Here is a 27,466-nt window from a genome sequence, read left to right as displayed (position 1 = left end):
TTCACAATAGCCAAGCTAACTGTCCATCAGAAGATGAGCAGTGGAATATTATTAGGCCCTATGAAGAACAGAAATCCCATCACTTGCAACAACATGGATGGAGCTAGAGGGTATTATGCACAGTGAAATAAACCCAGTGGAGAAAGACAAGTATGAAGTGATTTCACCAACCTTTGGAAAAGGAAATCCAAGAGAAACTGCATGAACAAAAGGGCACTAGATTCACAGAACCCAAGAAGACACTGACAGTTACCAAAGGGCAAGGGACTGTGGTGGATAGTTGAGAATGGAGGGATAATGGGAGAGGGAAAGAAAGCGTGCATTACGATTAGCACGTATAATGTGGGAGCGGGGTCACAGGGAGGGCTGTACAACACAGAGAAGACAAGTAGTGATTCTACAGTATCTTTTTATGCTCATGGAGAGTGACTGCAATGGGGTATCTTCCGGGAATCTTAGTGATCGGGGGAGTCAAGTAAATATAATGTTACTCATGCAATTGTATAATAATGACAGATAGATAGGTAGTTAGCTAGATGGAAAGACAGATAAATGAATGAATGCATAAATAAATAAATCCATATAAAGGAAGACAGAAAGAAAGTTAGATAGAATGTTAGAGAGACTGAAAAATAGATGGATAGATAGATAGATAGATGGATAAATAGATAGATACGTAGATAGAAAGAAAGATGAATGAATACATGACTAAATAAATACATACATGAGAGGGAAGGAAGGAAGGAAGGAGGGAGGGAGGGAGGGAGGGAGGAAGAAAGGAAGGAAGGAAGGAAGGAAGGAAGGAGCAAAGCACCAGCCCAGTTTTAAAAATCTACAATGATATGAGCTACATGATGGTTACTACACTCCCCAGATCAAGTCCACGCAACATACTCCATTACAGTCAGTGTCCATCAGCTTAGCAAGATGCTACAGAATCACGACTTAAACTCTCTGTACTATACTGACTTTCCCGTGGGACCTCCCCACACATAATGTGAGCTGGTCGTAATGCCCCCTGTACACCCTTCTCCCTCCCTTCCCAACCAGCCTTCCTAGTCCCTTACTTCCATAAATTAGTGATGGGGAGGGTCAAGTAAACATAATGTTACTCATGTAGTTGTAGACTAATGATAAATAAACAATAAGTAAGTAAGTACATATATGAATACATACATAAAAAATAAAGAATAGAATACAGCAGACCAGTTTAGAAGAGACATGTGCACCCCTATGTTTATCACAGCACTATACACAATAGCCACGGTAAGTGTCCATCAGTAGATGAACAGTGAAATATTATTCAGCCAGATGAAGAAAACCAACCCTACCATTTCAACAACATGGATGGAGCTAGAGGGTATTATGCTCAGTGAAATAAGCCACGCAGAAAACAAAAAGTGTCAAATGATTTCACTCACCTATGGAGTATAAAAGAAAGAAAGAGAGTGAAAGAACAAGACAGTAGTAGCCTCACCGAACCCAGGAAGGGACTCACGCTTACGAACGGGAATGTGACTGAGGAGGATGGGTTGGAAAGGAGAGAAGAGAGGGAAAATGGGGCATTACGAGTAGCACACATAATGTGGGCAGGCGGCAGGTATGGTCAAGGCAGTATAACACAGCAAAGATCAGTAGCACTTCTACAGCATATTCCTGGGCTGATGGACATTGACTCTTAAGGGCTATGTGTGGGGGGGACTTGGTAATGGGGGTAGTCTAACAACCATAATGTTGCTCATGGAACTGTTTAGTACTGACACCAAAATAAAAGGAAACACACAGTACCTTGGGTCTGGATTCCAAGTTTACCTGATGCTCTCAAGTTGGTCAGTGTCCACCTCACCAGAATTACAGCTGCTCCTCTAAGCATACACATTCTGTCTCTAGGAAAGAGGCACCACTGTGACATCATGGAATTTCCAGGCAACAGTGCTGCTCTTGCAAACTCCACCCCCATGGCGGGCACTGCCCAGCCGTGGGGAGCTGCATCACAAGATGAACAGGGAATATTATTCACCATATAAATAATGATTTCACTCGTGATTGGAGTATCAGAACAAAGAAAATACTGAAGGATAAAACATGAGCAGCCTCACAGAAACCAGGAATGGACTACAAGTTACCAAAGGGAAAGAGACCGGGGTGGATAGTTGGGACAGGAGGGATAAAGGGAGAGGGAAAGAAAGTGTGCTTTACGATTAGCATGTATAATGTGGGAGGGGGGGTCACAGGGAGGGCTGTACAACACAGAGAAGACAAGTAGTGATTCTACAGTGTCTTACTATGCTCATGGACAGTGACTGCTAAGGGGTATGTGGGGGAATCTTCATGATGGGGCGAGTCTAATAAACATAATGTTACTCATGGAATTGTGTATTAATGACAGAAAGATAGACAGGAAGATAGATTAATAGATATAGATAGACAAGAAATGAATTAATGCATGAATAAATAAATATATATGTACATAAACAAATACATTAAAAGAAAGAAAGCAGAAGCCCAGCTGAAAAAAGACACACAAACCCCTGTGTTTACCTCAGCACTATTAACAACAGCCAATCTACAATAACAGGAGCTACATTAAGGTTACTACATGCCCCAGATAAAGTCCACCAAACATACCACATTACAGTCACTGTCTGTCAGCATAGTAAGATGCTATAGAATTACTATTTGAACTCTCTGTACTAGACAGACTTCCGCACGGGAGGTACCCACACACTATGTGAGCTAATCATAATGCCCCCTGTTCTCCCTTCTCCCTCCCTTCACAACCAGTCTTTCTAGTCCCTTAAGCTTTGGTAAATTGGTGATGGATGGAGTCTACTAAACATAATGATACTCATGTAGTTGTTGACTAATGACAAATGAGTAAATAATAAATAAGCAACTACATAAATGAATACATACATAAAAAAATAAATAATAAAATGCAGCAGTTCAGTTTAAAACAGACATGTGCACCCCTATGTTTAACACACCACTATTTATAATAACCAAGCTAAGTGTCCAACAGAAGATGAAAAGTGCAATTTTATTCAGCCAAAACAAAACAAGAAATCCTACCATTTACAACAACATGGATGGAGCTAGAGGGTAATATGTACAGTGAAATAAGCCAGGCGCAGAAAGACAGGTATCAAATGATATCACTAACCTCTCAGAAGGAGAAGCAAGAGAAACTGAGTGAACAAAACAGCACCAGATTCATAGAAGCCAAGATTGGACTAACATTTACCAAAGGGAAAGAGACCGGTGTGGATAGCTGGGACTGGACGGATAAGGGGAGAGGGAAAGAAAGCGTGCATTGCGATTAGCACGTATAATGTGGGGGTCGGGGTCCCAGAGAGGCCTGTACATCACAGAGAAGACAAGTAGTGATCTTACAGCATCTTACTATGCTGATGGACAGTGACTGTGAAGGGGTATGTGGGGAGATCTTGGTGAAGGGGGGAGCCTAGTAAACATAATGTCCTCCATGTAATTGTAGATTAATGATACCAAAATATTAAAAAAAATTATAAATTGAATTAAGGAATGCAGAAAAGTGGAGACGTTTCATAAAAGAAGAGATACAAATGGCCAAAGAGTCCATGGAAAATATTCAGCAACAGTAGTCATCAAAGAAGAGCAAATTAAAATAACAGAGTGACATCCCAAATATGCTAGAATGATTAAAAAAAACAAAACCTGACACTGCCAGACCTCAACTGTTGATCAATCTGGTGGGCATGTAAAATGGTACACCATTTTGGGAAAAAGATCTGGCAGTTTGGATAAACTTAAAAACATACTGCCCTCATGGCCCTGCAATTCCACTTGCAGGCTTTTACTCAAATGAAAATGGGTGCTTATGCTTACAAAAAGACCTATACACAAACCTTCTCAGAGACTATATTCACAGTAGGCCAAACTAAAAACAGGCTTCTTAAAACATCTGTGGTTTATTCATAGAAAGAAGTACTACTCATCAATAGAAAGGACTGAATCACCAATACAAGATGATTGAATCTCACAGACATGTTGTGTAAAAAACCTTATGCAAAAACAAACCGACAATTGCAGGCGCGCCGGTCGGGCGGTGGGCAGGGGCGTTGGGCATGGGCGGGGCCGAAGGTGCCGCGGGGCGGAGCCAGGAGGTGGCGAGGGGTGGGCGCGCCGGGCGCGGGGAGCTGTCAGCGGCCGCTCTCACAGGGCCGCGTCGCTGGCTGCACCCTTCCGCCAGGAGGAGGCCTTCAGGGAACTTGCGCGGCGGCGGCGGTTCGCTGCTTCCTGGGGAGGGAAGAGCGTTCGTATGAGCGAGGCCAGGCAGGAGGCCTACACTCGAGCGCCTCCCGAGCCCGTGCCCGCGCCCACACCCGCACCCGCTGGTCCCCAGCCCGGAGGTTCCTCGAGGTCGCCTCGGAGGCGGGCCCCGGCGGCGGCGGGCCCTGGCGGAAGCGGCTCAGCAGACAAGCGGCCTCAGGGTACCGGGCGCCGCCGGGGCCGCCGCGCAGGTGCCTTGGCAAAATGACCCCGGGGTCACCGCGGCGCGGTGCCTGATGGGGGAGGCCGGGGAGCCCCTGCGGACCAACCGAGAGAGCTCAGCAGCTTGCAGGGACAGGCGGGACGCCCGCTGGGAGCTCACCCTGCTGCAACCCTCGCCTCCCTTTTTTATTTTTCCTGGCTTTCATCGTTATCTAGTCAGGAATCCGCGGGTTTCTTTTCACTATCATTGATCAACAATTATATGAGCAATATTAGAGTTAGTAGACTCCCCAGATCATCAAGTTCCCTCCCTACCACATACCCTATTAGAGTCACTATCCGTCAGCATAGTACGATTCTATAGAATCACTACTTGACTTCTCTGTATTACACTGACTTCCACGTGGAACCCCTCCCACATTATGGGAGCTAATCTTAATGCCCCCTTTCCACCCTTCTGCTTCCCTTCCCAACCAGCCTTCCTAGACGCTTACCTTTGGAAAATTGGTGATGGGGGGAGTCTAGTAAACATAATGTTACCCATGTAATTGGAGATTAATGACAAGTAAATAAATAAATAAATGATAGAATGCAGCAGCCCAGTTTTCAAAAGACATGTGCGCCCCTATGTCTATCACAGCACTATTCACAATAGCCAAGCTAACTGTCCATCAGAAGATGAGCAGTGGAATATTATTAGGCCCTATGAAGAACAGAAATCCCATCACTTGCAACAACATGGATGGAGCTAGAGGGTATTATGCACAGTGAAATAAACCCAGTGGAGAAAGACAAGTATGAAGTGATTTCACCAACATTTGGAAAAGGAAATCCAAGAGAAACTGCATGAACAAAAGGGCACTAGATTCACAGAACCCAAGAAGACACTGACAGTTACCAAAGGGCAAGGGACTGTGGTGGATAGTTGAGAATGGAGGGATAATGGGAGAGGGAAAGAAAGCGTGCATTACGATTAGCACGTATAATGTGGGAGCGGGGTCACAGGGAGGGCTGTACAACACAGAGAAGACAAGTAGTGATTCTACAGTATCTTTTTATGCTCATGGAGAGTGACTGCAATGGGGTATCTTCCGGGAATCTTAGTGATCGGGGGAGTCAAGTAAATATAATGTTACTCATGCAATTGTATAATAATGACAGATAGATAGGTAGTTAGCTAGATGGAAAGACAGATAAATGAATGAATGCATAAATAAATAAATCCATATAAAGGAAGACAGAAAGAAAGTTAGATAGAATGTTAGAGAGACTGAAAAATAGATGGATAGATAGATAGATAGATGGATAAATAGATAGATACGTAGATAGAAAGAAAGATGAATGAATACATGACTAAATAAATACATACATGAGAGGGAAGGAAGGAAGGAAGGAGGGAGGGAGGGAGGGAGGGAGGAAGAAAGGAAGGAAGGAAGGAAGGAAGGAAGGAAGGAAGGAGCAAAGCACCAGCCCAGTTTTAAAAATCTACAATGATATGAGCTACATGATGGTTACTACACTCCCCAGATCAAGTCCACGCAACATACTCCATTACAGTCAGTGTCCATCAGCTTAGCAAGATGCTACAGAATCACTACTTAAACTCTCTGTACTATACTGACTTTCCCGTGGGACCTCCCCACACATAATGTGAGCTGGTCGTAATGCCCCCTGTACACCCTTCTCCCTCCCTTCCCAACCAGCCTTCCTAGTCCCTTACTTCCATAAATTAGTGATGGGGAGGGTCAAGTAAACATAATGTTACTCATGTAGTTGTAGACTAATGATAAATAAACAATAAGTAAGTAAGTACATATATGAATACATACATAAAAAATAAAGAATAGAATACAGCAGACCAGTTTAGAAGAGACATGTGCACCCCTATGTTTATCACAGCACTATACACAATAGCCACGGTAAGTGTCCATCAGTAGATGAACAGTGGAATATTATTCAGCCAGATGAAGAAAACCAACCCTACCATTTCAACAACATGGATGGAGCTAGAGGGTATTATGCTCAGTGAAATAAGCCACGCAGAAAACAAAAAGTGTCAAATGATTTCACTCACCTATGGAGTATAAAAAAAAGAAAGAGAGTGAAAGAACAAGACAGTAGTAGCCTCACCGAACCCAGGAAGGGACTCACGCTTACGAACGGGAATGTGACTGAGGAGGATGGGTTGGAAAGGAGAGAAGAGAGGGAAAATGGGGCATTACGAGTAGCACACATAATGTGGGCAGGCGGCAGGTATGGTCAAGGCAGTATAACACAGCAAAGATCAGTAGCACTTCTACAGCATATTCCTGGGCTGATGGACATTGACTCTTAAGGGCTATGTGTGGGGGGGACTTGGTAATGTGGGTAGTCTAACAACCATAATGTTGCTCATGGAACTGTTTAGTACTGACACCAAAATAAAAGGAAACACACAGTACCTTGGGTCTGGATTCCAAGTTTACCTGATGCTGTCAAGTTGGTCAGTGTCCACCTCACCAGAATTACAGCTGCTCCTCTAAGCATACACATTCTGTCTCTAGGAAAGAGGCACCACTGTGACATCATGGAATTTCCAGGCAACAGTGCTGCTCTTGCAAACTCCACCCCCATGGCGGGCACTGCCCAGCCGTGGGGAGCTGCATCACAAGATGAACAGGGAATATTATTCACCATATAAATAATGATTTCACTCGTAATTGGAGTATCAGAACAAAGAAAATACTGAAGGATAAAACATGAGCAGCCTCACAGAAACCAGGAATGGACTACAAGTTACCAAAGGGAAAGAGACCGGGGTGGATAGTTGGGACAGGAGGGATAAAGGGAGAGGGAAAGAAAGTGTGCTTTACGATTAGCATGTATAATGTGGGAGGGGGGGTCACAGGGAGGGCTGTACAACACAGAGAAGACAAGTAGTGATTCTACAGTGTCTTACTATGCTCATGGACAGTGACTGCTAAGGGGTATGTGGGGGAATCTTCATGATGGGGCGAGTCTAATAAACATAATGTTACTCATGGAATTGTGTATTAATGACAGAAAGATAGACAGGAAGATAGATTAATAGATATAGATAGACAAGAAATGAATTAATGCATGAATAAATAAATATATATGTACATAAACACATACATTAAAAGAAAGAAAGCAGAAGCCCAGCTGAAAAAAGACACACAAACCCCTGTGTTTACCACAGCACTATTAACAACAGCCAATCTACAATAACAGGAGCTACATTAAGGTTACTACATGCCCCAGATAAAGTCCACCAAACATACCACATTACAGTCACTGTCTGTCAGCATAGTAAGATGCTATAGAATTACTATTTGAACTCTCTGTACTAGACAGACTTCCGCACGGGAGGTACCCACACACTATGTGAGCTAATCATAATGCCCCCTGTTCTCCCTTCTCCCTCCCTTCACAACCAGTCTTTCTAGTCCCTTAAGCTTTGGTAAATTGGTGATGGATGGAGTCTACTAAACATAATGATACTCATGTAGTTGTTGACTAATGACAAATGAGTAAATAATAAATAAGCAACTACATAAATGAATACATACATAAAAAAATAAATAATAAAATGCAGCAGTTCAGTTTAAAACAGACATGTGCACCCCTATGTTTAACACACCACTATTTATAATAACCAAGCTAAGTGTCCAACAGAAGATGAAAAGTGCAATTTTATTCAGCCAAAACAAAACAAGAAATCCTACCATTTACAACAACATGGATGGAGCTAGAGGGTAATATGTACAGTGAAATAAGCCAGGCGCAGAAAGACAGGTATCAAATGATATCACTAACCTCTCAGAAGGAGAAGCAAGAGAAACTGAGTGAACAAAACAGCACCAGATTCATAGAAGCCAAGATTGGACTAACATTTACCAAAGGGAAAGAGACCGGTGTGGATAGCTGGGACTGGACGGATAAGGGGAGAGGGAAAGAAAGCGTGCATTGCGATTAGCACGTATAATGTGGGGGTCGGGGTCCCAGAGAGGCCTGTACATCACAGAGAAGACAAGTAGTGATCTTACAGCATCTTACTATGCTGATGGACAGTGACTGTGAAGGGGTATGTGGGGAGATCTTGGTGAAGGGGGGAGCCTAGTAAACATAATGTCCTCCATGTAATTGTAGATTAATGATACCAAAATATTAAAAAAAATTATAAATTGAATTAAGGAATGCAGAAAAGTGGAGACGTTTCATAAAAGAAGAGATACAAATGGCCAAAGAGTCCATGGAAAATATTCAGCAACAGTAGTCATCAAAGAAGAGCAAATTAAAATAACAGAGTGACATCCCAAATATGCTAGAATGATTAAAAAAAACAAAACCTGACACTGCCAGACCTCAACTGTTGATCAATCTGGTGGGCATGTAAAATGGTACACCATTTTGGGAAAAAGATCTGGCAGTTTGGATAAACTTAAAAACATACTGCCCTCATGGCCCTGCAATTCCACTTGCAGGCTTTTACTCAAATGAAAATGGGTGCTTATGCTTACAAAAAGACCTATACACAAACCTTCTCAGAGACTATATTCACAGTAGGCCAAACTAAAAACAGGCTTCTTAAAACATCTGTGGTTTATTCATAGAAAGAAGTACTACTCATCAATAGAAAGGACTGAATCACCAATACAAGATGATTGAATCTCACAGACATGTTGTGTAAAAAACCTTATGCAAAAACAAACCGACAATTGCAGGCGCGCCGGTCGGGCGGTGGGCAGGGGCGTTGGGCATGGGCGGGGCCGAAGGTGCCGCGGGGCGGAGCCAGGAGGTGGCGAGGGGTGGGCGCGCCGGGCGCGGGGAGCTGTCAGCGGCCGCTCTCACAGGGCCGCGTCGCTGGCTGCACCCTTCCGCCAGGAGGAGGCCTTCAGGGAACTTGCGCGGCGGCGGCGGTTCGCTGCTTCCTGGGGAGGGAAGAGCGTTCGTATGAGCGAGGCCAGGCAGGAGGCCTACACTCGAGCGCCACCCGAGCCCGTGCCCGCGCCCACACCCGCACCCGCTGGTCCCCAGCCCGGAGGTTCCTCGAGGTCGCCTCGGAGGCGGGCCCCGGCGGCGGCGGGCCCTGGCGGAAGCGGCTCAGCAGACAAGCGGCCTCAGGGTACCGGGCGCCGCCGGGGCCGCCGCGCAGGTGCCTTGGCAAAATGACCCCGGGGTCACCGCGGCGCGGTGCCTGATGGGGGAGGCCGGGGAGCCCCTGCGGACCAACCGAGAGAGCTCAGCAGCTTGCAGGGACAGGCGGGACGCCCGCTGGGAGCTCACCCTGCTGCAACCCTCGCCTCCCTTTTTTATTTTTCCTGGCTTTCATCGTTATCTAGTCAGGAATCCGCGGGTTTCTTTTCACTATCATTGATCAACAATTATATGAGCAATATTAGAGTTAGTAGACTCCCCAGATCATCAAGTTCCCTCCCTACCACATACCCTATTAGAGTCACTATCCGTCAGCATAGTACGATTCTATAGAATCACTACTTGACTTCTCTGTATTACACTGACTTCCACGTGGAACCCCTCCCACATTATGGGAGCTAATCTTAATGCCCCCTTTCCACCCTTCTGCTTCCCTTCCCAACCAGCCTTCCTAGACGCTTACCTTTGGAAAATTGGTGATGGGGGGAGTCTAGTAAACATAATGTTACCCATGTAATTGGAGATTAATGACAAGTAAATAAATAAATAAATGATAGAATGCAGCAGCCCAGTTTTCAAAAGACATGTGCGCCCCTATGTCTATCACAGCACTATTCACAATAGCCAAGCTAACTGTCCATCAGAAGATGAGCAGTGGAATATTATTAGGCCCTATGAAGAACAGAAATCCCATCACTTGCAACAACATGGATGGAGCTAGAGGGTATTATGCACAGTGAAATAAACCCAGTGGAGAAAGACAAGTATGAAGTGATTTCACCAACATTTGGAAAAGGAAATCCAAGAGAAACTGCATGAACAAAAGGGCACTAGATTCACAGAACCCAAGAAGACACTGACAGTTACCAAAGGGCAAGGGACTGTGGTGGATAGTTGAGAATGGAGGGATAATGGGAGAGGGAAAGAAAGCGTGCATTACGATTAGCACGTATAATGTGGGAGCGGGGTCACAGGGAGGGCTGTACAACACAGAGAAGACAAGTAGTGATTCTACAGTATCTTTTTATGCTCATGGAGAGTGACTGCAATGGGGTATCTTCCGGGAATCTTAGTGATCGGGGGAGTCAAGTAAATATAATGTTACTCATGCAATTGTATAATAATGACAGATAGATAGGTAGTTAGCTAGATGGAAAGACAGATAAATGAATGAATGCATAAATAAATAAATCCATATAAAGGAAGACAGAAAGAAAGTTAGATAGAATGTTAGAGAGACTGAAAAATAGATGGATAGATAGATAGATAGATGGATAAATAGATAGATACGTAGATAGAAAGAAAGATGAATGAATACATGACTAAATAAATACATACATGAGAGGGAAGGAAGGAAGGAAGGAGGGAGGGAGGGAGGGAGGGAGGAAGAAAGGAAGGAAGGAAGGAAGGAAGGAAGGAAGGAAGGAGCAAAGCACCAGCCCAGTTTTAAAAATCTACAATGATATGAGCTACATGATGGTTACTACACTCCCCAGATCAAGTCCACGGAACATACTCCATTACAGTCAGTGTCCATCAGCTTAGCAAGATGCTACAGAATCACTACTTAAACTCTCTGTACTATACTGACTTTCCCGTGGGACCTCCCCACACATAATGTGAGCTGGTCGTAATGCCCCCTGTACACCCTTCTCCCTCCCTTCCCAACCAGCCTTCCTAGTCCCTTACTTCCATAAATTAGTGATGGGGAGGGTCAAGTAAACATAATGTTACTCATGTAGTTGTAGACTAATGATAAATAAACAATAAGTAAGTAAGTACATATATGAATACATACATAAAAAATAAAGAATAGAATACAGCAGACCAGTTTAGAAGAGACATGTGCACCCCTATGTTTATCACAGCACTATACACAATAGCCACGGTAAGTGTCCATCAGTAGATGAACAGTGGAATATTATTCAGCCAGATGAAGAAAACCAACCCTACCATTTCAACAACATGGATGGAGCTAGAGGGTATTATGCTCAGTGAAATAAGCCACGCAGAAAACAAAAAGTGTCAAATGATTTCACTCACCTATGGAGTATAAAAAAAAGAAAGAGAGTGAAAGAACAAGACAGTAGTAGCCTCACCGAACCCAGGAAGGGACTCACGCTTACGAACGGGAATGTGACTGAGGAGGATGGGTTGGAAAGGAGAGAAGAGAGGGAAAATGGGGCATTACGAGTAGCACACATAATGTGGGCAGGCGGCAGGTATGGTCAAGGCAGTATAACACAGCAAAGATCAGTAGCACTTCTACAGCATATTCCTGGGCTGATGGACATTGACTCTTAAGGGCTATGTGTGGGGGGGACTTGGTAATGGGGGTAGTCTAACAACCATAATGTTGCTCATGGAACTGTTTAGTACTGACACCAAAATAAAAGGAAACACACAGTACCTTGGGTCTGGATTCCAAGTTTACCTGATGCTGTCAAGTTGGTCAGTGTCCACCTCACCAGAATCACAGCTGCTCCTCTAAGCATACACATTCTGTCTCTAGGAAAGAGGCACCACTGTGACATCATGGAATTTCCAGGCAACAGTGCTGCTCTTGCAAACTCCACCCCCATGGCGGGCACTGCCCAGCCGTGGGGAGCTGCATCACAAGATGAACAGGGAATATTATTCACCATATAAATAATGATTTCACTCGTAATTGGAGTATCAGAACAAAGAAAATACTGAAGGATAAAACATGAGCAGCCTCACAGAAACCAGGAATGGACTACAAGTTACCAAAGGGAAAGAGACCGGGGTGGATAGTTGGGACAGGAGGGATAAAGGGAGAGGGAAAGAAAGTGTGCTTTACGATTAGCATGTATAATGTGGGAGGGGGGGTCACAGGGAGGGCTGTACAACACAGAGAAGACAAGTAGTGATTCTACAGTGTCTTACTATGCTCATGGACAGTGACTGCTAAGGGGTATGTGGGGGAATCTTCATGATGGGGCGAGTCTAATAAACATAATGTTACTCATGGAATTGTGTATTAATGACAGAAAGATAGACAGGAAGATAGATTAATAGATATAGATAGACAAGAAATGAATTAATGCATGAATAAATAAATATATATGTACATAAACACATACATTAAAAGAAAGAAAGCAGAAGCCCAGCTGAAAAAAGACACACAAACCCCTGTGTTTACCACAGCACTATTAACAACAGCCAATCTACAATAACAGGAGCTACATTAAGGTTACTACATGCCCCAGATAAAGTCCACCAAACATACCACATTACAGTCACTGTCTGTCAGCATAGTAAGATGCTATAGAATTACTATTTGAACTCTCTGTACTAGACAGACTTCCGCACGGGAGGTACCCACACACTATGTGAGCTAATCATAATGCCCCCTGTTCTCCCTTCTCCCTCCCTTCACAACCAGTCTTTCTAGTCCCTTAAGCTTTGGTAAATTGGTGATGGATGGAGTCTACTAAACATAATGATACTCATGTAGTTGTTGACTAATGACAAATGAGTAAATAATAAATAAGCAACTACATAAATGAATACATACATAAAAAAATAAATAATAAAATGCAGCAGTTCAGTTTAAAACAGACATGTGCACCCCTATGTTTAACACACCACTATTTATAATAACCAAGCTAAGTGTCCAACAGAAGATGAAAAGTGCAATTTTATTCAGCCAAAACAAAACAAGAAATCCTACCATTTACAACAACATGGATGGAGCTAGAGGGTAATATGTACAGTGAAATAAGCCAGGCGCAGAAAGACAGGTATCAAATGATATCACTAACCTCTCAGAAGGAGAAGCAAGAGAAACTGAGTGAACAAAACAGCACCAGATTCATAGAAGCCAAGATTGGACTAACATTTACCAAAGGGAAAGAGACCGGTGTGGATAGCTGGGACTGGACGGATAAGGGGAGAGGGAAAGAAAGCGTGCATTGCGATTAGCACGTATAATGTGGGGGTCGGGGTCCCAGAGAGGCCTGTACATCACAGAGAAGACAAGTAGTGATCTTACAGCATCTTACTATGCTGATGGACAGTGACTGTGAAGGGGTATGTGGGGAGATCTTGGTGAAGGGGGGAGCCTAGTAAACATAATGTCCTCCATGTAATTGTAGATTAATGATACCAAAATATTAAAAAAAATTATAAATTGAATTAAGGAATGCAGAAAAGTGGAGACGTTTCATAAAAGAAGAGATACAAATGGCCAAAGAGTCCATGGAAAATATTCAGCAACAGTAGTCATCAAAGAAGAGCAAATTAAAATAACAGAGTGACATCCCAAATATGCTAGAATGATTAAAAAAAACAAAACCTGACACTGCCAGACCTCAACTGTTGATCAATCTGGTGGGCATGTAAAATGGTACACCATTTTGGGAAAAAGATCTGGCAGTTTGGATAAACTTAAAAACATACTGCCCTCATGGCCCTGCAATTCCACTTGCAGGCTTTTACTCAAATGAAAATGGGTGCTTATGCTTACAAAAAGACCTATACACAAACCTTCTCAGAGACTATATTCACAGTAGGCCAAACTAAAAACAGGCTTCTTAAAACATCTGTGGTTTATTCATAGAAAGAAGTACTACTCATCAATAGAAAGGACTGAATCACCAATACAAGATGATTGAATCTCACAGACATGTTGTGTAAAAAACCTTATGCAAAAACAAACCGACAATTGCAGGCGCGCCGGTCGGGCGGTGGGCAGGGGCGTTGGGCATGGGCGGGGCCGAAGGTGCCGCGGGGCGGAGCCAGGAGGTGGCGAGGGGTGGGCGCGCCGGGCGCGGGGAGCTGTCAGCGGCCGCTCTCACAGGGCCGCGTCGCTGGCTGCACCCTTCCGCCAGGAGGAGGCCTTCAGGGAACTTGCGCGGCGGCGGCGGTTCGCTGTTTCCTGGGGAGGGAAGAGCGTTCGTATGAGCGAGGCCAGGCAGGAGGCCTACACTCGAGCGCCTCCCGAGCCCGTGCCCGCGCCCACACCCGCACCCGCTGGTCCCCAGCCCGGAGGTTCCTCGAGGTCGCCTCGGAGGCGGGCCCCGGCGGCGGCGGGCCCTGGCGGAAGCGGCTCAGCAGACAAGCGGCCTCAGGGTACCGGGCGCCGCCGGGGCCGCCGCGCAGGTGCCTTGGCAAAATGACCCCGGGGTCACCGCGGCGCGGTGCCTGATGGGGGAGGCCGGGGAGCCCCTGCGGACCTACCGAGAGAGCTCAGCAGCTTGCAGGGACAGGCGGGACGCCCGCTGGGAGCTCACCCTGCTGCAACCCTCGCCTCCCTTTTTTATTTTTCCTGGCTTTCATCGTTATCTAGTCAGGAATCCGCGGGTTTCTTTTCACTATCATTGATCAACAATTATATGAGCAATATTAGAGTTAGTAGACTCCCCAGATCATCAAGTTCCCTCCCTACCACATACCCTATTAGAGTCACTATCCGTCAGCATAGTACGATTCTATAGAATCACTACTTGACTTCTCTGTATTACACTGACTTCCACGTGGAACCCCTCCCACATTATGGGAGCTAATCTTAATGCCCCCTTTCCACCCTTCTGCTTCCCTTCCCAACCAGCCTTCCTAGACGCTTACCTTTGGAAAATTGGTGATGGGGGGAGTCTAGTAAACATAATGTTACCCATGTAATTGGAGATTAATGACAAGTAAATAAATAAATAAATGATAGAATGCAGCAGCCCAGTTTTCAAAAGACATGTGCGCCCCTATGTCTATCACAGCACTATTCACAATAGCCAAGCTAACTGTCCATCAGAAGATGAGCAGTGGAATATTATTAGGCCCTATGAAGAACAGAAATCCCATCACTTGCAACAACATGGATGGAGCTAGAGGGTATTATGCACAGTGAAATAAACCCAGTGGAGAAAGACAAGTATGAAGTGATTTCACCAACATTTGGAAAAGGAAATCCAAGAGAAACTGCATGAACAAAAGGGCACTAGATTCACAGAACCCAAGAAGACACTGACAGTTACCAAAGGGCAAGGGACTGTGGTGGATAGTTGAGAATGGAGGGATAATGGGAGAGAGAAAGAAAGCGTGCATTACGATTAGCACGTATAATGTGGGAGCGGGGTCACAGGGAGGGCTGTACAACACAGAGAAGACAAGTAGTGATTCTACAGTATCTTATTATGCTCATGGAGAGTGACTGCAATGGGGTATCTTCCGGGAATCTTAGTGATCGGGGGAGTCAAGTAAATATAATGTTACTCATGCAATTGTATAATAATGACAGATAGATAGGTAGTTAGCTAGATGGAAAGACAGATAAATGAATGAATGCATAAATAAATAAATCCATATAAAGGAAGACAGAAAGAAAGTTAGATAGAATGTTAGAGAGACTGAAAAATAGATGGATAGATAGATAGATAGATGGATAAATAGATAGATACGTAGATAGAAAGAAAGATGAATGAATACATGACTAAATAAATACATACATGAGAGGGAAGGAAGGAAGGAAGGAGGGAGGGAGGGAGGGAGGGAGGAAGAAAGGAAGGAAGGAAGGAAGGAAGGAAGGAGCAAAGCACCAGCCCAGTTTTAAAAATCTACAATGATATGAGCTACATGATGGTTACTACACTCCCCAGATCAAGTCCACGCAACATACTCCATTACAGTCAGTGTCCATCAGCTTAGCAAGATGCTACAGAATCACGACTTAAACTCTCTGTACTATACTGACTTTCCCGTGGGACCTCCCCACACATAATGTGAGCTGGTCGTAATGCCCCCTGTACACCCTTCTCCCTCCCTTCCCAACCAGCATTCCTAGTCCCTTACTTCCATAAATTAGTGATGGGGAGGGTCAAGTAAACATAATGTTACTCATGTAGTTGTAGACTAATGATAAATAAACAATAAGTAAGTAAGTACATATATGAATACATACATAAAAAATAAAGAATAGAATACAGCAGACCAGTTTAGAAGAGACATGTGCACCCCTATGTTTATCACAGCACTATACACAATAGCCACGGTAAGTGTCCATCAGTAGATGAACAGTGGAATATTATTCAGCCAGATGAAGAAAACCAACCCTACCATTTCAACAACATGGATGGAGCTAGAGGGTATTATGCTCAGTGAAATAAGCCACGCAGAAAACAAAAAGTGTCAAATGATTTCACTCACCTATGGAGTATAAAAAAAAGAAAGAGAGTGAAAGAACAAGACAGTAGTAGCCTCACCGAACCCAGGAAGGGACTCACGGTTACGAACGGGAATGTGACTGAGGAGGATGGGTTGGAAAGGAGAGAAGAGAGGGAAAATGGGGCATTACGAGTAGCACACATAATGTGGGCAGGCGGCAGGTATGGTCAAGGCAGTATAACACCGCAAAGATCAGTCGCACTTCTACAGCATATTCCTGGGCTGGCGGACATTGACTCTTAAGGGCTATGTGTGGTGGGGACTTGGTAATGGGGGTAGTCTAACAACCATAATGTTGCTCATGGAACTGTTTAGTACTGACACCAAAATAAAAGGAAACACACAGTACCTTGGGTTTGGATTCCAAGTTTACCTGATGCTGTCAAGTTGGTCAGTGTCCACCTCACCAGAATCACAGCTGCTCCTCTAAGCATACACATTCTTTCTCTAGGAAAGAGGCACCACTGTGACATCATGGAATTTCCAGGCAACAGTGCTGCTCTTGCAAACTCCACCCCCATGGCGGGCACTGCCCAGCCGTGGGGAGCTGCATCACAAGATGAACAGGGAATATTATTCACCATATAAATAATGATTTCACTCGTAATTGGAGTATCAGAACAAAGAAAATACTGAAGGAGAAAACATGAGCAGCCTCACAGAAACCAGGAATGGACTACAAGTTACCAAAGGGAAAGAGACCGGGGTGGATAGTTGGGACAGGAGGGATAAAGGGAGAGGGAAAGAAAGTGTGCTTTACGATTAGCATGTATAATGTGGGAGGGGGGGTCACAGGGAGGGCTGTACAACACAGAGAAGACAAGTAGTGATTCTACAGTGTCTTACTATGCTCATGGACAGTGACTGCTAAGGGGTATGTGGGGGAATCTTCATGATGGGGGGACTCTAATAAACATAATGGTACTCATGGTATTGTGTATTAATGACAGAAAGATAGACAGGAAGATAGATTAATAGATATAGATAGACAAGAAATGAATTAATGCATGAATAAATAAATATATATGTACATAAACACATACATAAAAAGAAAGAAAGCAGAAGCCCAGCTGAAAAAAGACACACAAACCCCTGTGTTTACCACAGCACTATTAACAACAGCCAATCTACAAAAACAGGAGCTACATTAAGGTTACTACATGCCCCAGATAAAGTCCACCAAACATACCACATTACAGTCACTGTCTGTCAGCATAGTAAGATGCTATAGAATTACTATTTGAACTCTCTGTACTAGACAGACTTCCGCACGGGAGGTACCCACACACTATGTGAGCTAATCATAATGCCCCCTGTTCTCCCTTCTCCCTCCCTTCACAACCAGTCTTTCTAGTCCCTTAAGCTTTGGTAAATTGGTGATGGATGGAGTCTACTAAACATAATGATACTCATGTAGTTGTTGACTAATGACAAATGAGTAAATAATAAATAAGCAACTACATAAATGAATACATACATAAAAAAATAAATAATAAAATGCAGGAGTCCAGTTTAAAACAGACATGTGCACCCCTATGTTTAACACACCACTATTTATAATAACCAAGCTAAGTGTCCAACAGAAGATGAAAAGTGCAATTTTATTCAGCCAAAACAAAACAAGAAATCCTACCATTTACAACAACATGAATGGAGCTAGAGGGTAATATGTACAGTGAAATAACCCAGGCGCAGAAAGACAGGTATCAAATGATATCACTAACCTCTCAGAAGGAGAAGCAAGAGAAACTGAGTGAACAAAACAGCACCAGATTCATAGAAGCCAAGAATGGACTAACATTTACCAAAGGGAAAGAGACCGGTGTGGATAGCTGGGACTGGACGGATAAGGGGAGAGGGAAAGAAAGCGTGCATTGCGATTAGCACGTATAATGTGGGGGTCGGGGTCCCAGAGAGGCCTGTACATCACAGAGAAGACAAGTAGTGATCTTACAGCATCTTACTATGCTGATGGACAGTGACTGTGAAGGGGTATGTGGGGAGATCTTGGTGAAGGGGGGAGCCTAGTAAACATAATGTCCTCCATGTAATTGTAGATTAATGATACCAAAATATTTAAAAAAATTATAAATTGAATTAAGGAATGCAGAAAAGTGGAGACGTTTCATAAAAGAAGAGATACAAATGGCCAAAGAGACCATGGAAAAATATTCAGCAACAGTAGTCATCAAAGAAGAGCAAATTAAAATAACAGTGTGACATCCCAAATATGCTAGAATGATTAAAAAAAACAAAACCTGACACTGCCAGACCTCAACTGTTGATCAATCTGGTGGGCATGTAAAATGGTATACCATTTTGGGAAAAAGATCTGGCAGTTTGGATAAACTTAAAAACATACTGACCTTATGGCCCTGCAATTCCACTTGTAAGCTTTTACTCAAATGAAAATGGGTGCTTATGCTTACAAAAAGACCTATACACAAACCTTCTCAGAGACTATATTCACAGTAGGCCAAACTAAAAACAGGCTTCTTAAAACATCTGTGGTTTATTCATAGAAAGAAGTACTACTCATCAATAGAAAGGACTGAATCACCAATACAAGGTGATTGAATCTCACAGACATGTTGTGTAAAAAACCTTATGCAAAAACAAACCGACAATTGCAGGCGCGCCGGTCGGGCGGTGGGCAGGGGCGTTGGGCATGGGCGGGGCCGAAGGCGCCGCGGGGCGGAGCCAGGAGGTGGCGAGGGGTGGGCGCGCCGGGCGCGGGGAGCTGTCAGCGGCCGCTCTCACAGGGCCGCGTCGCTGGCTGCACCCTTCCGCCAGGAGGAGGCCTTCAGGGAACTTGCGCGGCGGCGGCGGTTCGCTGCTTCCTGGGGAGGGAGGAGCGTTCGTGTGAGCGAGGCCAGGCAGGAGGCCTACACTCGAGCGCCTCCCGAGCCCGTGCCCGCGCCCACACCCGCAGCCGCTGGTCCCCAGCCCGGAGGTTCCTCGAGGTCGCCTCGGAGGCGGGCCCCGGCGGCGGCGGGCCCTGGCGAAAGCGGCTCAGCAGACAAGCGGCCTCAGGGTACCGGGCGCCGCCTGGGCCGCCGCGCAGGTGCCTTGGCAAAATGACCCCGGGGTCACCGCGGCGCGGTGCCTGATGGGGGAGGCCGGGGAGCCCCTGCGGACCTACCGAGAGAGCTCAGCAGCTTGCAGGGACAGGCGGGACGCCCGCTGGGAGCTCACCCTGCTGCAACCCTCGCCTCCCTTTTTTATTTTTCCTGGCTTTCATCGTTATCTAGTCAGGAATCCGCGGGTTTCTTTTCACTATCATTGATCAACAATTATATGAGCAATATTAGAGTTAGTAGACTCCCCAGATCATCAAGTTCCCTCCCTACCGCATACCCTATTAGAGTCACTATCCGTCAGCATAGTACGATTCTATAGAATCACTACTTGACTTCTCTGTATTACACTGACTTCCACGTGGAACCCCTCCCACATTATGGGAGCTAATCTTAATGCCCCCTTTCCACCCTTCTGCTTCCCTTCCCAACCAGCCTTCCTAGACGCTTACCTTTGGAAAATTGGTGATGGGGGGAGTCTAGTTAACATAATGTTACCCATGTAATTGGAGATTAATGACAAGTAACTAAATAAATAAATGATAGAATGCAGCAGCCCAGTTTTCAAAAGACATGTGCGCCCCTATGTCTATCACAGCACTATTCACAATAGCCAAGCTAACTGTCCATCAGAAGATGAGCAGTGGAATATTATTAGGCCCTATGAAGAACAGAAATCCCATCACTTGCAACAACATGGATGGAGCTAGAGGGTATTATGCACAGTGAAATAAACCCAGTGGAGAAAGACAAGTATGAAGTGATTTCACCAACATTTGGAAAAGGAAATCCAAGAGAAACTGCATGAACAAAAGGGCACTAGATTCACAGAACCCAAGAAGACACTGACAGTTACCAAAGGGCAAGGGACTGTGGTGGATAGTTGAGAATGGAGGGATAATGGGAGAGGGAAAGAAAGCGTGCATTACGATTAGCACGTATAATGTGGGAGCGGGGTCACAGGGAGGGCTGTACAACACAGAGAAGACAAGTAGTGATTCTACAGTATCTTTTTATGCTCATGGAGAGTGACTGCAATGGGGTATCTTCCGGGAATCTTAGTGATCGGGGGAGTCAAGTAAATATAATGTTACTCATGCAATTGTATAATAATGACAGATAGATAGGTAGTTAGCTAGATGGAAAGACAGATAAATGAATGAATGCATAAATAAATAAATCCATATAAAGGAAGACAGAAAGAAAGTTAGATAGAATGTTAGAGAGACTGAAAAATAGATGGATAGATAGATAGATAGATGGATAAATAGATAGATACGTAGATAGAAAGAAAGATGAATGAATACATGACTAAATAAATACATACATGAGAGGGAAGGAAGGAAGGAAGGAGGGAGGGAGGGAGGGAGGGAGGAAGAAAGGAAGGAAGGAAGGAAGGAAGGAAGGAAGGAAGGAGCAAAGCACCAGCCCAGTTTTAAAAATCTACAATGATATGAGCTACATGATGGTTACTACACTCCCCAGATCAAGTCCACGCAACATACTCCATTACAGTCAGTGTCCATCAGCTTAGCAAGATGCTACAGAATCACTACTTAAACTCTCTGTACTATACTGACTTTCCCGTGGGACCTCCCCACACATAATGTGAGCTGGTCGTAATGCCCCCTGTACACCCTTCTCCCTCCCTTCCCAACCAGCCTTCCTAGTCCCTTACTTCCATAAATTAGTGATGGGGAGGGTCAAGTAAACATAATGTTACTCATGTAGTTGTAGACTAATGATAAATAAACAATAAGTAAGTAAGTACATATATGAATACATACATAAAAAATAAAGAATAGAATACAGCAGACCAGTTTAGAAGAGACATGTGCACCCCTATGTTTATCACAGCACTATACACAATAGCCACGGTAAGTGTCCATCAGTAGATGAACAGTGGAATATTATTCAGCCAGATGAAGAAAACCAACCCTACCATTTCAACAACATGGATGGAGCTAGAGGGTATTATGCTCAGTGAAATAAGCCACGCAGAAAACAAAAAGTGTCAAATGATTTCACTCACCTATGGAGTATAAAAAAAAGAAAGAGAGTGAAAGAACAAGACAGTAGTAGCCTCACCGAACCCAGGAAGGGACTCACGCTTACGAACGGGAATGTGACTGAGGAGGATGGGTTGGAAAGGAGAGAAGAGAGGGAAAATGGGGCATTACGAGTAGCACACATAATGTGGGCAGGCGGCAGGTATGGTCAAGGCAGTATAACACAGCAAAGATCAGTAGCACTTCTACAGCATATTCCTGGGCTGATGGACATTGACTCTTAAGGGCTATGTGTGGGGGGGACTTGGTAATGTGGGTAGTCTAACAACCATAATGTTGCTCATGGAACTGTTTAGTACTGACACCAAAATAAAAGGAAACACACAGTACCTTGGGTCTGGATTCCAAGTTTACCTGATGCTGTCAAGTTGGTCAGTGTCCACCTCACCAGAATTACAGCTGCTCCTCTAAGCATACACATTCTGTCTCTAGGAAAGAGGCACCACTGTGACATCATGGAATTTCCAGGCAACAGTGCTGCTCTTGCAAACTCCACCCCCATGGCGGGCACTGCCCAGCCGTGGGGAGCTGCATCACAAGATGAACAGGGAATATTATTCACCATATAAATAATGATTTCACTCGTAATTGGAGTATCAGAACAAAGAAAATACTGAAGGATAAAACATGAGCAGCCTCACAGAAACCAGGAATGGACTACAAGTTACCAAAGGGAAAGAGACCGGGGTGGATAGTTGGGACAGGAGGGATAAAGGGAGAGGGAAAGAAAGTGTGCTTTACGATTAGCATGTATAATGTGGGAGGGGGGGTCACAGGGAGGGCTGTACAACACAGAGAAGACAAGTAGTGATTCTACAGTGTCTTACTATGCTCATGGACAGTGACTGCTAAGGGGTATGTGGGGGAATCTTCATGATGGGGCGAGTCTAATAAACATAATGTTACTCATGGAATTGTGTATTAATGACAGAAAGATAGACAGGAAGATAGATTAATAGATATAGATAGACAAGAAATGAATTAATGCATGAATAAATAAATATATATGTACATAAACACATACATTAAAAGAAAGAAAGCAGAAGCCCAGCTGAAAAAAGACACACAAACCCCTGTGTTTACCACAGCACTATTAACAACAGCCAATCTACAATAACAGGAGCTACATTAAGGTTACTACATGCCCCAGATAAAGTCCACCAAACATACCACATTACAGTCACTGTCTGTCAGCATAGTAAGATGCTATAGAATTACTATTTGAACTCTCTGTACTAGACAGACTTCCGCACGGGAGGTACCCACACACTATGTGAGCTAATCATAATGCCCCCTGTTCTCCCTTCTCCCTCCCTTCACAACCAGTCTTTCTAGTCCCTTAAGCTTTGGTAAATTGGTGATGGATGGAGTCTACTAAACATAATGATACTCATGTAGTTGTTGACTAATGACAAATGAGTAAATAATAAATAAGCAACTACATAAATGAATACATACATAAAAAAATAAATAATAAAATGCAGCAGTTCAGTTTAAAACAGACATGTGCACCCCTATGTTTAACACACCACTATTTATAATAACCAAGCTAAGTGTCCAACAGAAGATGAAAAGTGCAATTTTATTCAGCCAAAACAAAACAAGAAATCCTACCATTTACAACAACATGGATGGAGCTAGAGGGTAATATGTACAGTGAAATAAGCCAGGCGCAGAAAGACAGGTATCAAATGATATCACTAACCTCTCAGAAGGAGAAGCAAGAGAAACTGAGTGAACAAAACAGCACCAGATTCATAGAAGCCAAGATTGGACTAACATTTACCAAAGGGAAAGAGACCGGTGTGGATAGCTGGGACTGGACGGATAAGGGGAGAGGGAAAGAAAGCGTGCATTGCGATTAGCACGTATAATGTGGGGGTCGGGGTCCCAGAGAGGCCTGTACATCACAGAGAAGACAAGTAGTGATCTTACAGCATCTTACTATGCTGATGGACAGTGACTGTGAAGGGGTATGTGGGGAGATCTTGGTGAAGGGGGGAGCCTAGTAAACATAATGTCCTCCATGTAATTGTAGATTAATGATACCAAAATATTAAAAAAAATTATAAATTGAATTAAGGAATGCAGAAAAGTGGAGACGTTTCATAAAAGAAGAGATACAAATGGCCAAAGAGTCCATGGAAAATATTCAGCAACAGTAGTCATCAAAGAAGAGCAAATTAAAATAACAGAGTGACATCCCAAATATGCTAGAATGATTAAAAAAAACAAAACCTGACACTGCCAGACCTCAACTGTTGATCAATCTGGTGGGCATGTAAAATGGTACACCATTTTGGGAAAAAGATCTGGCAGTTTGGATAAACTTAAAAACATACTGCCCTCATGGCCCTGCAATTCCACTTGCAGGCTTTTACTCAAATGAAAATGGGTGCTTATGCTTACAAAAAGACCTATACACAAACCTTCTCAGAGACTATATTCACAGTAGGCCAAACTAAAAACAGGCTTCTTAAAACATCTGTGGTTTATTCATAGAAAGAAGTACTACTCATCAATAGAAAGGACTGAATCACCAATACAAGATGATTGAATCTCACAGACATGTTGTGTAAAAAACCTTATGCAAAAACAAACCGACAATTGCAGGCGCGCCGGTCGGGCGGTGGGCAGGGGCGTTGGGCATGGGCGGGGCCGAAGGTGCCGCGGGGCGGAGCCAGGAGGTGGCGAGGGGTGGGCGCGCCGGGCGCGGGGAGCTGTCAGCGGCCGCTCTCACAGGGCCGCGTCGCTGGCTGCACCCTTCCGCCAGGAGGAGGCCTTCAGGGAACTTGCGCGGCGGCGGCGGTTCGCTGTTTCCTGGGGAGGGAAGAGCGTTCGTATGAGCGAGGCCAGGCAGGAGGCCTACACTCGAGCGCCTCCCGAGCCCGTGCCCGCGCCCACACCCGCACCCGCTGGTCCCCAGCCCGGAGGTTCCTCGAGGTCGCCTCGGAGGCGGGCCCCGGCGGCGGCGGGCCCTGGCGGAAGCGGCTCAGCAGACAAGCGGCCTCAGGGTACCGGGCGCCGCCGGGGCCGCCGCGCAGGTGCCTTGGCAAAATGACCCCGGGGTCACCGCGGCGCGGTGCCTGATGGGGGAGGCCGGGGAGCCCCTGCGGACCTACCGAGAGAGCTCAGCAGCTTGCAGGGACAGGCGGGACGCCCGCTGGGAGCTCACCCTGCTGCAACCCTCGCCTCCCTTTTTTATTTTTCCTGGCTTTCATCGTTATCTAGTCAGGAATCCGCGGGTTTCTTTTCACTATCATTGATCAACAATTATATGAGCAATATTAGAGTTAGTAGACTCCCCAGATCATCAAGTTCCCTCCCTACCACATACCCTATTAGAGTCACTATCCGTCAGCATAGTACGATTCTATAGAATCACTACTTGACTTCTCTGTATTACACTGACTTCCACGTGGAACCCCTCCCACATTATGGGAGCTAATCTTAATGCCCCCTTTCCACCCTTCTGCTTCCCTTCCCAACCAGCCTTCCTAGACGCTTACCTTTGGAAAATTGGTGATGGGGGGAGTCTAGTAAACATAATGTTACCCATGTAATTGGAGATTAATGACAAGTAAATAAATAAATAAATGATAGAATGCAGCAGCCCAGTTTTCAAAAGACATGTGCGCCCCTATGTCTATCACAGCACTATTCACAATAGCCAAGCTAACTGTCCATCAGAAGATGAGCAGTGGAATATTATTAGGCCCTATGAAGAACAGAAATCCCATCACTTGCAACAACATGGATGGAGCTAGAGGGTATTATGCACAGTGAAATAAACCCAGTGGAGAAAGACAAGTATGAAGTGATTTCACCAACATTTGGAAAAGGAAATCCAAGAGAAACTGCATGAACAAAAGGGCACTAGATTCACAGAACCCAAGAAGACACTGACAGTTACCAAAGGGCAAGGGACTGTGGTGGATAGTTGAGAATGGAGGGATAATGGGAGAGAGAAAGAAAGCGTGCATTACGATTAGCACGTATAATGTGGGAGCGGGGTCACAGGGAGGGCTGTACAACACAGAGAAGACAAGTAGTGATTCTACAGTATCTTATTATGCTCATGGAGAGTGACTGCAATGGGGTATCTTCCGGGAATCTTAGTGATCGGGGGAGTCAAGTAAATATAATGTTACTCATGCAATTGTATAATAATGACAGATAGATAGGTAGTTAGCTAGATGGAAAGACAGATAAATGAATGAATGCATAAATAAATAAATCCATATAAAGGAAGACAGAAAGAAAGTTAGATAGAATGTTAGAGAGACTGAAAAATAGATGGATAGATAGATAGATAGATGGATAAATAGATAGATACGTAGATAGAAAGAAAGATGAATGAATACATGACTAAATAAATACATACATGAGAGGGAAGGAAGGAAGGAAGGAGGGAGGGAGGGAGGGAGGGAGGAAGAAAGGAAGGAAGGAAGGAAGGAAGGAAGGAGCAAAGCACCAGCCCAGTTTTAAAAATCTACAATGATATGAGCTACATGATGGTTACTACACTCCCCAGATCAAGTCCACGCAACATACTCCATTACAGTCAGTGTCCATCAGCTTAGCAAGATGCTACAGAATCACGACTTAAACTCTCTGTACTATACTGACTTTCCCGTGGGACCTCCCCACACATAATGTGAGCTGGTCGTAATGCCCCCTGTACACCCTTCTCCCTCCCTTCCCAACCAGCATTCCTAGTCCCTTACTTCCATAAATTAGTGATGGGGAGGGTCAAGTAAACATAATGTTACTCATGTAGTTGTAGACTAATGATAAATAAACAATAAGTAAGTAAGTACATATATGAATACATACATAAAAAATAAAGAATAGAATACAGCAGACCAGTTTAGAAGAGACATGTGCACCCCTATGTTTATCACAGCACTATACACAATAGCCACGGTAAGTGTCCATCAGTAGATGAACAGTGGAATATTATTCAGCCAGATGAAGAAAACCAACCCTACCATTTCAACAACATGGATGGAGCTAGAGGGTATTATGCTCAGTGAAATAAGCCACGCAGAAAACAAAAAGTGTCAAATGATTTCACTCACCTATGGAGTATAAACAAAAGAAAGAGAGTGAAAGAACAAGACAGTAGTAGCCTCACCGAACCCAGGAAGGGACTCACGGTTACGAACGGGAATGTGACTGAGGAGGATGGGTTGGAAAGGAGAGAAGAGAGGGAAAATGGGGCATTACGAGTAGCACACATAATGTGGGCAGGCGGCAGGTATGGTCAAGGCAGTATAACACCGCAAAGATCAGTCGCACTTCTACAGCATATTCCTGGGCTGGCGGACATTGACTCTTAAGGGCTATGTGTGGTGGGGACTTGGTAATGGGGGTAGTCTAACAACCATAATGTTGCTCATGGAACTGTTTAGTACTGACACCAAAATAAAAGGAAACACACAGTACCTTGGGTTTGGATTCCAAGTTTACCTGATGCTGTCAAGTTGGTCAGTGTCCACCTCACCAGAA

This window comes from Manis pentadactyla, chromosome 2 (assembly GCF_030020395.1).
Source record: "Manis pentadactyla isolate mManPen7 chromosome 2, mManPen7.hap1, whole genome shotgun sequence".
Classification (NCBI taxonomy): domain Eukaryota; kingdom Metazoa; phylum Chordata; class Mammalia; order Pholidota; family Manidae; genus Manis; species Manis pentadactyla.
The sequence above is the reverse complement of the archived record's forward strand: the minus strand, read 5'-3'. Positions refer to the sequence as shown.